The sequence below is a fragment of the Schistocerca americana genome, chromosome 6, assembly GCF_021461395.2.
Source record: "Schistocerca americana isolate TAMUIC-IGC-003095 chromosome 6, iqSchAmer2.1, whole genome shotgun sequence".
NCBI classification, from domain to species: domain Eukaryota; kingdom Metazoa; phylum Arthropoda; class Insecta; order Orthoptera; family Acrididae; genus Schistocerca; species Schistocerca americana.
The window spans coordinates 523,697,864-523,711,630 of record NC_060124.1 but is presented as its reverse complement, the minus strand read 5'-3'; positions in this window follow the sequence as shown (position 1 = coordinate 523,711,630).

Below are 13,767 nucleotides of genomic sequence, written 5' to 3'. Positions count from 1 at the left end.
GCCGGAAATATCATGTCCATTATAATTATCCGGGCTGTTATGCCGTGGTCGGTTGATGAATTCTGTGATGATTCCCAACGTTTCGTCTCCGACTGCGGGAGACATCTTCAAGGGGGTCCGTAGGTCGATGGAAGGTCCAACACACCCACTGGCTCGCTACTGACTGCCGCTAAATACCGTGTCCGCGCGCTCCCACGCTGCGGCGTGACGTCACGTGTTTTGAAAACGTCAGTGCAATTGGCCGCTGTCCGTCGCCGTTGATCGCCGTTGCCATCACCCAGTAGTGGACGAGTGGTACACATCTTCTTTAACACCGGCATCCATATACCGTTTAATTTGACGCCCTCCTCCTTTCGGTTGAAATTATTTGGGTGTTTAGCGATTTCGATTCCCTCCCTATAGAGCCTTTCGTAATATCCGCTTGTGACCGCTAGTACTTGCGTCTCCTCGAAACGAATATTGTGGTTCCCTGGCTGGAAAGCATGCTCCGCAACAGCTGATTGTTCCGTTTCTCCTCTTCTACAATTTCCCTTGTGCTCTTCAAACGTTTAGAAACAGTTCTTTTGGTGGTACCCACATAAACATCACCACAGCTGCGTGGGATCCTATACACTCCAGCTTTTTCCAATGGTTTGCGAGCGTCCTTGGCAGGCTTAAGGTATTCCTGTATCTTCCTGGTGGGCTTGTAAATTACGGTAGTATTCCGCTAAGTCAAGATCCTCCCTATTCTTTCCGTTACGTTTTTAACAAACGGCAGGAAAACCTTAGATTTTGCAGTAGCCTGTACGTCAGTATGATTTCTGCGTGGCTGCCTCAACGCACGTTTTATTTCGGCGGACGAATATCCGTTCTTCATTAGTGCATTGTGGAGATGTTGCATCTCAGCGTCGAGCAACTCAGGTTCACAAATATTTCTAGCTCTGTCCGCTAACGTCTTGATAACACCCCGCTTCTGTTGTGGGTGGTGGTTCGAATCCCGGTGTAAATAACGGTCCGTGTACGTGGGTTTTTCGGTACACTGTGTGGCCGAAACTACCATTTTCGTTTCTAAAAACAAGCACATCGAGGAAATGTAATTTGCCGTCTACCTCCTCCTCCATTGTAAACTGAATTCTCGAGTTTATACTGTTCAGATGTTCGTGGAACCGGCTTAGGTCCTCCCTACCATGTCTCCACAGCACAAACGTGTCATCGTGTATAGGACCCCATGCAGCTGTGGTGATGTTTATGTGGGTACCACCAAAAGAACTGTTTCTAAACTTTTGGAAGAGCACAAGGGAAATTGTAGAGGAGGAGAAACGGAACGATCAGCTGTTGCGGCGCATGCTTTCCAGCCAGGGAACCACAATATTCGTTTCGAGGAGACGCAAGTACTAGCGGCCACAAGCGGATATTACGAAAGGCTCTACAGGGAGGCAATCGAAATCGCTAAACACCCAAATAATTTCAACCGAAAGGAGGAGGGCGTGAAATTAAACGGTATATGGATGCCGGTGTTAAAGAAGATGTGTACCACCCGTCCACTACTGGGTGATGGCAACGGCGATCGACGGCGACGGACAGCGGCCAATTGCACTGACGTTTTCAAAACACGTGACGTCACACCGCGGCGCGGGAGCGCGCGGACACGGAATTTAGCGGCACTCAGTAGCGAGCCAGTGGGTGTGTTGGAGCTTCCATCGACCTACGGACCCCCTTGAATATATCTCCCGGAGTCGGAGACGAAACGTTGGGAATCATCACAGAATTCATCAACCGACCACGGCATAACAGCCCGGATAATATTAATGGACGAAGACAGCAATGTAATCCCGAATTCCACGATCGAACAACCACGAGCCCTGACGCAAGGTCAGAGGTTTGTCGAACCAGAAGACGCGTCCATCACAAATGACGCTTCTAAATCAGTCAAGCACCATATACTACAGAAGCGAACTGGTGATTTCCGCGTGGACCGACGACACCGAAATCGAACCTGACCCTGGGTCGGAGGCGGTCCCTCTAGCGACCACGATGTAAACATACCTATGCTGAAACCGTAGACATTGGACGGTATGTCTATGACATCCTTCTTCGCCCTCGATTACCCACAACTAGGTAACTGAGCTATGGCGCGAATGTAAGGGGACGTCAGTATTTGCTAGCTGTAAGTTTTAGCACGAATTCAGGAAGTTGCTAGCAGTTCAACATGTTGATTGGCTTAAGAACTGCTAAATATTTAAAGCAAACATATTACTTAAAATACGGTTATTTTGAATGTTACCTTAGAATTTTTTAAAGGTGTTTATGATCTAGTGTTTTTAAGAAAATTTTTGTCTTTACTAAGTAAATTATCATCATTACCTTCCTTTTTTTAAGATTTCATTATATTAAATACATCTGAAATTGTTCAAGCTGAGGGAGATAAAACAAAGGACTCCTTCAGATTTCATTATCATAAATAAAACAATTAGTTAAGGTTGCTATATCAAACTAAGTTTGCGAATTGTTAAATAAATTTTCTGTTAAAAATTTTTAACTGTGAATGGTGCTGCAGTTGTTACCCTTGGGTTCCCATTCCCACCACACCACCACAGCACTGCTGGCATTACCGAACCTCCCATTACTGCGCCACCATTATTCAGAATTGCAATGATCAATACCAACTACGTCACTACGCTCCGAAATCTCGGCATCTGACGTTGACATTGAGCTCCGACAGGAAGCAGAACTGTCAGCTCTGCCTCATGCTGAACCTCTGCTGGTGATCCCCTAGGCAGGGGCGCGGCTGCGTACGTTTGTGGAGGAATTCCTACTATGAATCTCACAGTTCTCCCAACAGCACGTAGCATGGCATTCATCACTATGGATACGCATAACATGAACATCTACGTCCCGTCTGATGACAGCAGAGAGCTGCATTCTACTCTAAAGATATCGCCGCATTTTTTTAGGGCGTTGTGATAGTTGTATACTTAGAGGAAACTTCATCTGTGTCTTGCAACAACAAGCTCAGACGCCTCACTCCAACACCTGTCAGGAACTCCTTATGATCGTCCGACAAGTTCAGTGAGACGTGGGGAGAGGAGTTCGGCAACTAGCAATTCTGAAAGTCGAATGGCTCTGAGCACTATGGGACTCAACATCTTAGGTCATAAGTCCCCTAGAACATATAACTACTTAAACCTAACTAACCTAAGGACATCACACACACCCATGCCCGAGGCAGGATTCGAACCTGCGACCGTAGCAGCCCCGCGGTTCCGGACTGCAGCGCCAGAACCGCTAGACCACCGCGGCCGGCTCAGAAAGTCGACTTGATCGAATTTGCGTGTCCTGGGAGTTAGCATCTGATGTCCCAGACGTTGAACTGTGACCGCTGGACTTCTCAGACGACACAGTATACATATGCACAATTCTTCTCAAATTGCAATCAGTCTGGCGTAGCCGACCACCATGGAAAATGAACATCACACATCCCCAGGAGGCGGAATGTGAACGAAGCGTAACAGAGACTCGGACGACTTGAGAACGACGACTGCTCACTTACAGAAAGACTTTAAAGTGGTGGCTATCGTGTGCAAAGCCCTCCTTATGGAAAACTCTGACGCGAAACGGGAAGGATACGGAGAAATGGCGCCGACACGCAACTAACTACTATCATGCCACCTTCTCAGACTTAGTCACCTGACTCGCTCATTTAGAGAGAGGGCCCGACGTTGCCTACAGTAAGTCCTCACGAGAACTCGTCTACAGGACTCGCTGGACCATGAGGTACCTACCAAGCTTCATATCGCAGCCGACGACCGACGATGTCGCCGACAGCTCATCGCCAATTTCGTCACCCCACAGCAGCAGATTCTCACCAAACTATATGATGTGACGGTACAAACCCCGGTTACTAGATGACTAGGTGTAGTATGCAAGGATTGCTTTCTGGAGAGTGAGCGCGCGTCATAGTGCGCCATTCGCGGAAGCGCGTTGCGCTCCCGAGCGAGATTTGCAACGTGTCGGCGGGATGCCTCCGCCACCGGGCGGCCACGTGGCCCACAGCTTGGGGCATTGTTTGGTTTTTCGTGCATTACGCGAAAACTATTAAACTTACCGTGAAGACTGATGCGGCAGTGGATTGTGGTCGGCAATACGCACCTTCTGAGTGATCGACCTTTATTTTAAGTCACGAGACGCAAAAGTGATACTAACTTGAAAATAGTTTAATATCATGAATACTGAAAGATTTATAACAATAGTAAATAACAACTTACAGGGATGAGCGAGAGCTCGTTAAAAACGTCTCGTCGTAGCGAATTGAGTCCCGTAGTCATACGTTAAGATTCATAAATAATTAAGCTCGTAAAGAGCAATAACAAAGTTTGATAGGAAATTGTTTATAGAATTCAATAGAAAATTCATAACGTAAAGAACGACACCATATAATATCCACAATGCAGAGTATTTTTCGTGGCATCACACGTATTTTAAGCTAGTTAAGTTATACTATACACTTAACTTGCAAATTATTATTAACATTTATCGCCCACCATTAATTAATTATTATAGATATGAAGATTTTGAGCAGCGCAATGTGTTGATCGCTATAGATTGCGTCTAAAAACAGTGCTATATGCAGTTCTATGTTAAAAGTTTGCAGCACAGATGTAAATAAACAAATTTGCGATAAGTGGCGAAGTTTTGCAAAGACAAAACTTGATTTCCGGGCAGTACAATAAACCTAGACATTAATGTAACGTAGGAAATAAGATGACCGAGCGAGGTGGCGCAGTGGCTAGCACACTGGACTCGCATTCGGGAGGAAGACGGTTAAATTCCGTCTCCGGCCATCCTGATTTAGGTTTCCCGCGTTTTCCCTAAATCGGTCCAGGTAAATGCCAGGATGGTTCCTTTGAAAGGGCACGGCCAACTTCCTTCCCAGTCCTTCCCTAATCCGATGGGACCGATGACCTCGCTGTCTGGTCACCTTCCCCAAACAATCCAACCCAACCTAAATAGGATGTACTTTTTAGTGAGGTTCCGATGGTGTACTTATTTCTGTTGAGGGATGTATGTGTCAAGATTTGTAACCTTAACTGGTGAGATTGGTACTTGCATAACCAGGAGGGGGGTAGACATCGGAGCCTATTTAAGCGAGCGGCCATCTTGGCCAATGGGAGTCGTTGGGCGGAGTTGGCCGGTGGGTGGCGAGCGAGCCCCACTTGTGGGTGGCCCATATGGTCGTTTGAGCAAGAATTTTTCGCGCCGGTTTATTTCGACAAAGAGTATTGTTTAATGTTGCAAGTGTGCAAGCATATATTTGGTGAACTGGAAGTGCTATGATTATTTGTGTGAATACGAATTACGAGGTATACATCGGCGTAAGTGAACATGTGGCGATCTGTGATTTCGCGCCAGAACAAAGAGGACAGTGGGACTCGTGGCTCTGTTCGAATTGATTGAATAACTTTCGATTATAGCAGCCTAATTTACTGCTATTAGGGGCTCGGAGTCAAATTATTATTCAAGTAAAACTGTAAACCGTCTCACCAGTGCTAATTTCGTCGTGTGAAAGAAAAGGACGACGCCAATAAACAGTGATGATAAAAACTTAATTGAACTGTGTCGTGAAAATGATTTTGCTATAATAATCGCCCAATATTTGGTTCCCTAGCATAAGCTGTACTCATATCTGAGTGAACATTTATTCAAAAACTATTATTAATGCGCGGGTGTGGAACAGTGTACTAATGCACTCACTGTGGAAATCATCCCCTGAGACTTACTCAGAGCCAAAATTTGCACTAACAATTCTTAACGAACATTTGTAAAAGCACATTCGTGTGAACTCTACAACCGCACTTATTTTCCGCCCCGTCGCAATGAAATAGTCACCACCTTCACCGATCACTACTGGGACATCGTTGGCACCGGGATTGCAGATGCAACAGCAGCTAATGAGGTGGAATATCACTCACACCACCCCCAATGGAGAGAATACCGAACTGCTGGATCTGATCACCAGGAACGAAACGGAGGCTGCCATTAACAAGGGTGTCAATAACTAATCTCCCGCTATGGATGGTCTGCCTATAGAGTTCTATAGTGCCTTCTCGACGTTAATAGCGCCAAGATGGAGCAGCACGTTTCAAGAACTTTTCACGCTGGGCCATGTTGTCCCTCCTAGCTTTGTCACAGGCATCATCATTCCTATACATAAGCTACTCCTGTTTGTGACAATCGCTGATTACAGTCTGCTTACCCTCCTTAATGAGGTCTACGAAATCTTTATGTTCCTCGGAGATCCTACAGGAGATCGGAGGAGCAGACGGGAGTGTAATGGACAGGGACTGCGGGTAAGCAGCGCTTGGTGCGAATATGGATCGGCGGTGAGGGGTACCCGGATAGTCCGTGCAGTTGCGACAACGCTGTGTCTTGGATGATGTAGTGGTTACCGCACCTGCCTAGTAAGCAGGAGGCCCTGGGTTCAAATCCCTGTCCGGTAAACATTTTCGCTAATCGCCACTGATTATGCATAGTGTTCCACTGCGGCTGACAGCACTGATTCCCCTTCCATTTACATGTAGTGTTTCACAGCTGCGGGATCAGCGCGGTGTCTGTTCATTCGAAGGAACAGGTACCACGCATTCATATAATACACTACTGGCCATTAAAATGGCTACACCACGATGATGACGTGCTACAGACGCGAAATTTAACCGACAGGAACAAGATGCTGTGATATGCAAATGATTAGTTTTTCAGAGCATTCACACAAGGTTGGCGCTGGTGGCGACACCTACAACGTGCTGATACGAGGAAAGTTTCCAACCGATTTCTCATACACAAACAGCAGTTGACCGGCGTTGCCTGGTGAAACGTTGCTGTGATGCCTCGTGTAAGGAGGAGAAATGCGCACCATCACGTTTCCGACTTTGATAAATGTCGGATTTGTAGCCTCTCGCGATTGCGGCTTATCGTATCGCGACACTGCTACTCGCGTTGGTCGAGATCCAATGACTGTTAGCAGAATATGGAATCAGTGGGTTCAGGAGGGTAATACGGAACGCCGTGCTGGATCCCAACGGCCTCGTATCACTAGCAGTCGAGATGACAGGCATCTTATCAGCGTGGCTGTAACGGATCGTGCAGCCACGTCCCGATCCCTGAGTCAACACATGGGGACGTTTGCAAGACAACAACCATCTGCACGAACAGTTCGACGACGGTTTGCAGCAGCTTGGACTATCAGCTCGGAGACCATTGCTGCGGTTACCCTTGTCGCTGCATCACAGACAGGAGCGTCTGCGATGGTGTACTCAACGATGAACTTGGGTGCACGAATGGCAAAAAGTCATTTTTTCGGATGAATCCAGGTTCTGTTTACAGCACCATGATGGTCGCATCCGTGTTTGGCGACATCGCGGTGAACGTACATTGGAAACGTGTATTCGTCATCGCCATACTGGCGTATCACCCGGCGTGATGGTATGGGGTGCCATTGGTTACACGTCTCGGTCACCTCTTGTTCTCACTGACGGCACTTTCAACAGTGGACGTTACATTTCAGATGTGTTACGACCCGTGGCACTACCCTTAATTTGATCCCTGCGAAACCCTACATTTCAGCAGGATAATGCACGACCGCATGTTGCAGGTCCTGTACGGGCCTTTCTGGATACTGAAAATGTTCGACTGCTGCCTTGGCCATCACATTCTCACTAACTGAAAACGTCTGGTCCTTGGTGGCCGAGCAACTGGCTCGTCATAATTCGCCAGTCACTACTCTTGATGAACTGTGGTATCGTGTTGAATCTGCATGGGCAGCTGTACCTGTCCACGCCTTCCAAGCTCTGTTCGAAACAATGCCCAGGCGTATCAAGGCCGTTATCACGCCCAGAGATGGTTGTTCTGGGTACCGATTTCTCAGGATCTATGCACCCAAACTGCGTGAAAATGTAATCACATGTCAGTTCTAGTATAATATATTTGTCCAATGAATACCCGTTTATCATCTGCATATCTTTTTGGTGTCGCAATTTTAATGGCCAGTAGTGTATCTGACGGGGGAGACAGTCTTTAAGGTCCGATATGAAATGCTTACCCTGCCTCCATGTGGGGAAAGAATGATCTTTTGACATACAGCACAGCTCTGTGTATGTGCGGGATGCGGATACAAATAGACTGGAACGTGAGCACCCAACACACGCAGTCTGGTGGACGTCCTCATGCGACCTCTATTGTGGCCCTATAGCTACGTGCATCCCGCATTCCAGACCAAGCGTCCTCCCCCGGCGAAAGGCATCTGCAGACGGCGACTATTTGCAGGCGTGGCTGATGGATGCTGTGTCAGGAGGCTCTCTCCCAGTTCGCCACTTGCCAGTTCCTCAGGGAAGAGGAGATGGTTGTAACCTGTGTACGCCGTTGGGCTCAGTAAAAGAGGAGTGACTTTTAACTATTTATTTCTGCAAATACATCACTCATTTACCGATGCTACGGCTGTCATCTGCCGCTGGTCGTCCGGGTGTGCCACGAGCGCCCGGCAGCTACTCAGCCAGGGGAATGTGCATCTCCACCCTCCGCACTCGAAGAAGGTGACGCGTGTGATGTGGCTTACACACATCGGCCTAGGAGATCCTCGTTCCCCTCCCGCAATTGTGGCTCATCTCTGCTCTCTGAACCTCGATGACGTTTGCCGTGTGGTCGAGAAGTGCGCCTGCCGTGCAGGTAGACCCTGTGGCTTCGCTGAAGTGTCAGAAGCGCTGGTATCCTGGCCCAAGTCACACGGAAGACCCCCAGACCTTCCCAGCTGCATTGGAAGCTGTCAGCAGCGCCGAACTCGTGACGAGTTCTTACGGAGAGGAAGCCATCTCTCCGGCAGCTGCTAGCGGTGTTGAGTACGAGCAGGAAATCTACAACAGACTTACACCCAGCGTTAATACGCGTCCTGCACGCAATCGATCCTTCTGACGAACTGCCTTCTCAACTCAAATGCAGGAGTATTTATAGTGTGAATTATCGGCTGGTGGTGACCCAACGTCACTTGTAATGACCGCCTAGGCTTTCCTAATACGAATGTATCAGCGATTCGTATCGCGCCCTATTTGCTTAACACATTTTTTATTCCAACAGACTGGTCTGTAACAATATCCAGTACGCCTTCTTGCGCTAGCGACGCGTCTTCTTACTTCAAGGTGACGTGATACTTTTCAGTCGTATCGCCTTACTAAGCTCCTGCTTATGCTACCTACCCAGTTCGCGCAAAGTGCTGAAGTCCTGCTTTCCGCCTGACCTGCTAACGTGATGAAACGCTGTCGTTTCGTGTCGCACTTGTTGAAACTCCCGCAAGAAACACAAAGTGAGCGATGTCTCGCGGCCAGGTGCCTTATACAGGGTTGGTACGTAACACACCTATCTTACCCCACTACGTCGAGTGTCACACAACACTGTCGAAAAGAACTACCTTACGCTCCTCTGGTGAAATGTATGGCGCCATATCTACCAAGTTTTCTCCTCACATATGTTAGAGCCACATGGTACTCGGTTAACAATGGCAAAATTGCGATACGTCAGAAGTTAAATGTAAGTGGATTAGCTGACGCCCCATTGTGTACTGCCTGCCAAAACCTCGACGAGGACATCCGCCGCTTCACACACCTATCGGCCCTTGACATCTGGGAGCTAAGCCGCAAGATCGTCGCCTGCTTTCTTCGTACTCCTCCAACCATGTTTGAGCCTAAGACATAGATGTTTCCTGAGGTCATATACTTTCCAGCTGCCAAAACCAACGACATGCGCTGGATAGACGTTTGAACGCTCAGCTACACCTAGGCGACGGCGACAAATCAGGTATCGGCTTTTGTGCAGGTTACAGAACGCCCATGCCGACTTGGAACAACAAGCCAATTACCGAACCCCGTTTGCTAAGTCTTATGTGAGGTGCATTCGTGTCACCCGCCCCCCAATCCCCGCCCAGCTGGGGCGTCATGGGCGTTATCCCCTCTCCCATCCTCCCTCCCACCGCTGTGACTTCCCCTCCCACTCTTCTCGCTGCATCTGCATCTTTCGTCCCCGCTTCTGAGGACGTCACAAAGGCGAGCGTATCTTTCGCAGCACAAGGCAGCCCACATAATGCAGCACAATGTCACTTTACCTTCTCCTCCCACGACACCTCACCTGCACTGGGAATAACTTTTACTTTTTATTTTTTATTTTTTATGGGACTTAACATCTGAGGTCATCAGTCCCCTAGAAATTAGAACTACTTAAACCTAACTAACCTAAGGACATCACACACATCCATGCCCGAGGCAGGATTCGAACCTGCCACCGTAGCGGTCGTGCGCTTCCAGACTGAAGCGCCTAGAACCGCTCGGCCACACTGGCCGGCTGGGATTAAATAAAGGAAAGAAAATCTCCACCACCCCACCCTCCCACAACCCACATGCATTCCCCGCCCCTCCCGTGTATCCGACTGCGCACAGGTCCGGTGCCACAGTGGCCAGGCATCAATTACAACCCCTGCCCCCCTGCATTCGGGCTCCACCGATGGATGGATGTACAGCCCCGATTGCTTCTCCTTTCCTCTTCCTTCGCTTATTAAGTCCATTACACGGTATATACGTTTACCTATTGTTCCTTTTTGGTTTTTGCAAATAAACTTAAGTAAAAAATTTAAAAAAGTAAGCAAGAGACCCGCGTCGGAATCCCAGTCCGACGTAAAATTTCAACTTGCACCATAGATTTAAATAAATGCCATTTCGCAGTCAGTGTCTCTAATTCCTTTCTGTCTTAAATCATTGATCGTGACCGGGCCAAATATGTCACGAAATAAGCGTCAAACGAAAAAACTACAAAGAACGAAACTTGTCTAGCTTGAAGGGGGAAACCAGATGGCACTACGGTTGGCCCGCTAGATGGCGCTGCCATAGGTCAAATGGATATCAACTGCGTATTTTTAAACAGGAACCCCCATTTTTTTTACATATTCGTGTAGTACGTAAAGAAATACGAATGTTTTACTTCGACCACTTTTTTCGCTTTGTCGTAGATGGCGCTGTAATAGTCACAAACATATGGGTCACAATTTTAGACGAACAGTTGGTAACAGGTAGGCTTTTTAAATTAAAATACAGAACGTAGGTACGTTTGCACATTTTATTTCGGTTGTTCCAATGTGATACATGTACATTTGTGAACTTACCATTTCTGAGATCGCATGCTGTTACAGCGTGATTACCTGTAAATACCACACTAATGCATTAATTGCTCAAAATGATGTCCGTCAACCTCAGTGCATTTGGGAATACGTGTAACGACATTCCTCTCAACAGCGAGTAGTTCGCCTTCCGTAATGTTCGCACATGCATTCACAATGCGCTGACGCACGTTGTCAGGCATTGTCGGTGGATCACATTAGCAAATATTCTTCAAATTTCGCCACAGAAAGAAATCCGGGGACGTCAGATCCGGTGAACGTGCGGGCCATGGTATGGTGCTTCGACGACCAATCCACCTGTCGTGAAATATGCTATTCAATACCGCTTCAACCGCACGCGAGCTATGTGCCGGACATCCATCATGTTGGAAGTACATCGCCGTTCTGTCATGCAATGAAACATCTTGTAGTAACATCGGTAGAAAATTAGGTAGGAAATCAGCATACATTGCACCATTTAGGTTGCCATCGATAAAATGGGGCCAATTATCCTTCCTCCCATAATGCCGCACCATACATTAACCTGCCAAGGTCACTGATGTTCCACTTGTCGCAGCCATCGTGGATTTTCCGTTGCTCAATAGCACATATTATTCCGGTTTACGTTACCGCTGTTGGTGAATGACGCTTCGTCGTTAAATAGAACGAGTGCAAAAAATCTGTCATCGTCTCGTAATTTCTCTTGTGCCCAGTGGCGGAACTGTACACGACGTTCAAACTCATCGCCATGCAATTCCTGGTGCATAGAAATATGGTACGGGTGCAATTGATGTTGATGTAGCATTCTCAACATCGACGTTTTTGAGATTCCCGATTTTCGCGCAATTTGCCTGCTACTGATGTGCGGATTAGCCACATCAACAGCTAAAACACCTACTTGGGCACCATCATTTGTTGCAGGTCTTGGTTGACGTTTCACATGTGGCTGAACACCTCCTGTTTCCTTAAATAACGTAACCATCCGGCGAACGGTCCGGAAACTTGGGTGATGTCGTCCAGGATACCGAGCAGCATACATAGCACACGCCTGTTGGGCATTTTGATCACAATAGCCATACATCAACACGATATCGACCTTTTCCGCAATTGGTAAACGGTCCATTTTAACACGGGTAATGTATCACGAAGCAAATACCGTCCGCACTTGCGGAATGTTACGTGATACCTCGTACTTATAAGTTTGTGATTATTACAGCGCCATGTGTCACAAAGCGAAAAAAGTGGTCCAACTGAATCATTCATATTTCTTTTCGTACTACACGAATACGTAATAAAAAACAGTGGCCCTACTTAAAAAAACGCAGTTGATATCCGTTTGACCTATGGGAGCGCCATCTAGCGGGACAACCATAGCGCCATCTGGTATGCCCCTTCAAGCTAGACGAGTTTCTTTCTTTGTAGATTTTTTGGTTGGTGCTTATTTCGTGAAATCTTTTGCTCGGTCACTATCAGTGGACCACCCTGTATATATAAGATTGCGCTAACTTCGCACTGTACCTTTCCTTTCAAAATTTTAAAATTACACCACTAGATAAGAGTAACTGTTGTTATTCTACTGCAACAAGATTTTATTTTGTTTCTTTAAAAACTGATATCTGCTGGTACAAAAAGAATTAGTTTCAACGTATTTTCTTCAGGAACAAAATAAAACCCGAATGCGTAATAGAGGCAACAGTTATTTTTATATGCACATTTATCTGCGTTTAACTACCAAGTTAGAAACAGTAACCACATGTACCAACGATATGTTTGTGTGTTTAATTTCCACCATATTCTTACTTAATTTCTTCACTGTACCATTTAAAGTAAGAGAGCTTTGTCGCCAAAATCATCGTTGCCCTGTGCCCTATTCCAAGCAACACAGAAGCTGTATAACCCACTGTTTCTAGTCGAAACGCCGAGCAAAAGGGAACAACGCTACGCGCGAAGCAACATCCGACCAAACCGTCGAGAGTAGATTAGCGAAAGCTGGTATAATAGTCTGTTCCACAGCTACCTTTCCCACCCAAAAATGCAGCTCCGACCGGTGCCCGTGGGTGCGGCGCTTTCGGAACAATTCGGCCGTCTCCGTGTGCGTTCGGTGTGGACGGACAAGAGCGCGCCGCTTTCGAGCGTCAGTCGCAGGCGGCGCGGCGTCGCGTTCGCACGGAGCGGTTGCGTCGCGTGGCGTGCGTGGGACATACGACGATCGCGGGCCCGTGCGTAGTGTTTCGCTTCCCGTAGGACTGAACTGTTGCGTTAGTAGTGAGGACCGGTGACACACGCTTCGGAGTGAACTTTTCTTGTCGCCGTAGGTGGGACTGTGTTCTTCAAATCTGCGCTCGTTTCTCGGAGGTAGGAATATGTGAAATCTTCGGAGAAATTATCAGCTCGTCGCTTCACGTACCGCAATAAAATTTTTGGTTCGACTTTCCTTTTCCCTAAATGTGTCCCAAAATTATCTTTTAGCATGTAACTGTAATAAAAACTTTTTAAATTTACCCATATTATGCAGAATACATAAAACTGGCACTTTATGTAGCGTACCTTGTTATAGCTTATATAGATAACGTTGCATGAAATTAGAGCATGCACGTAGC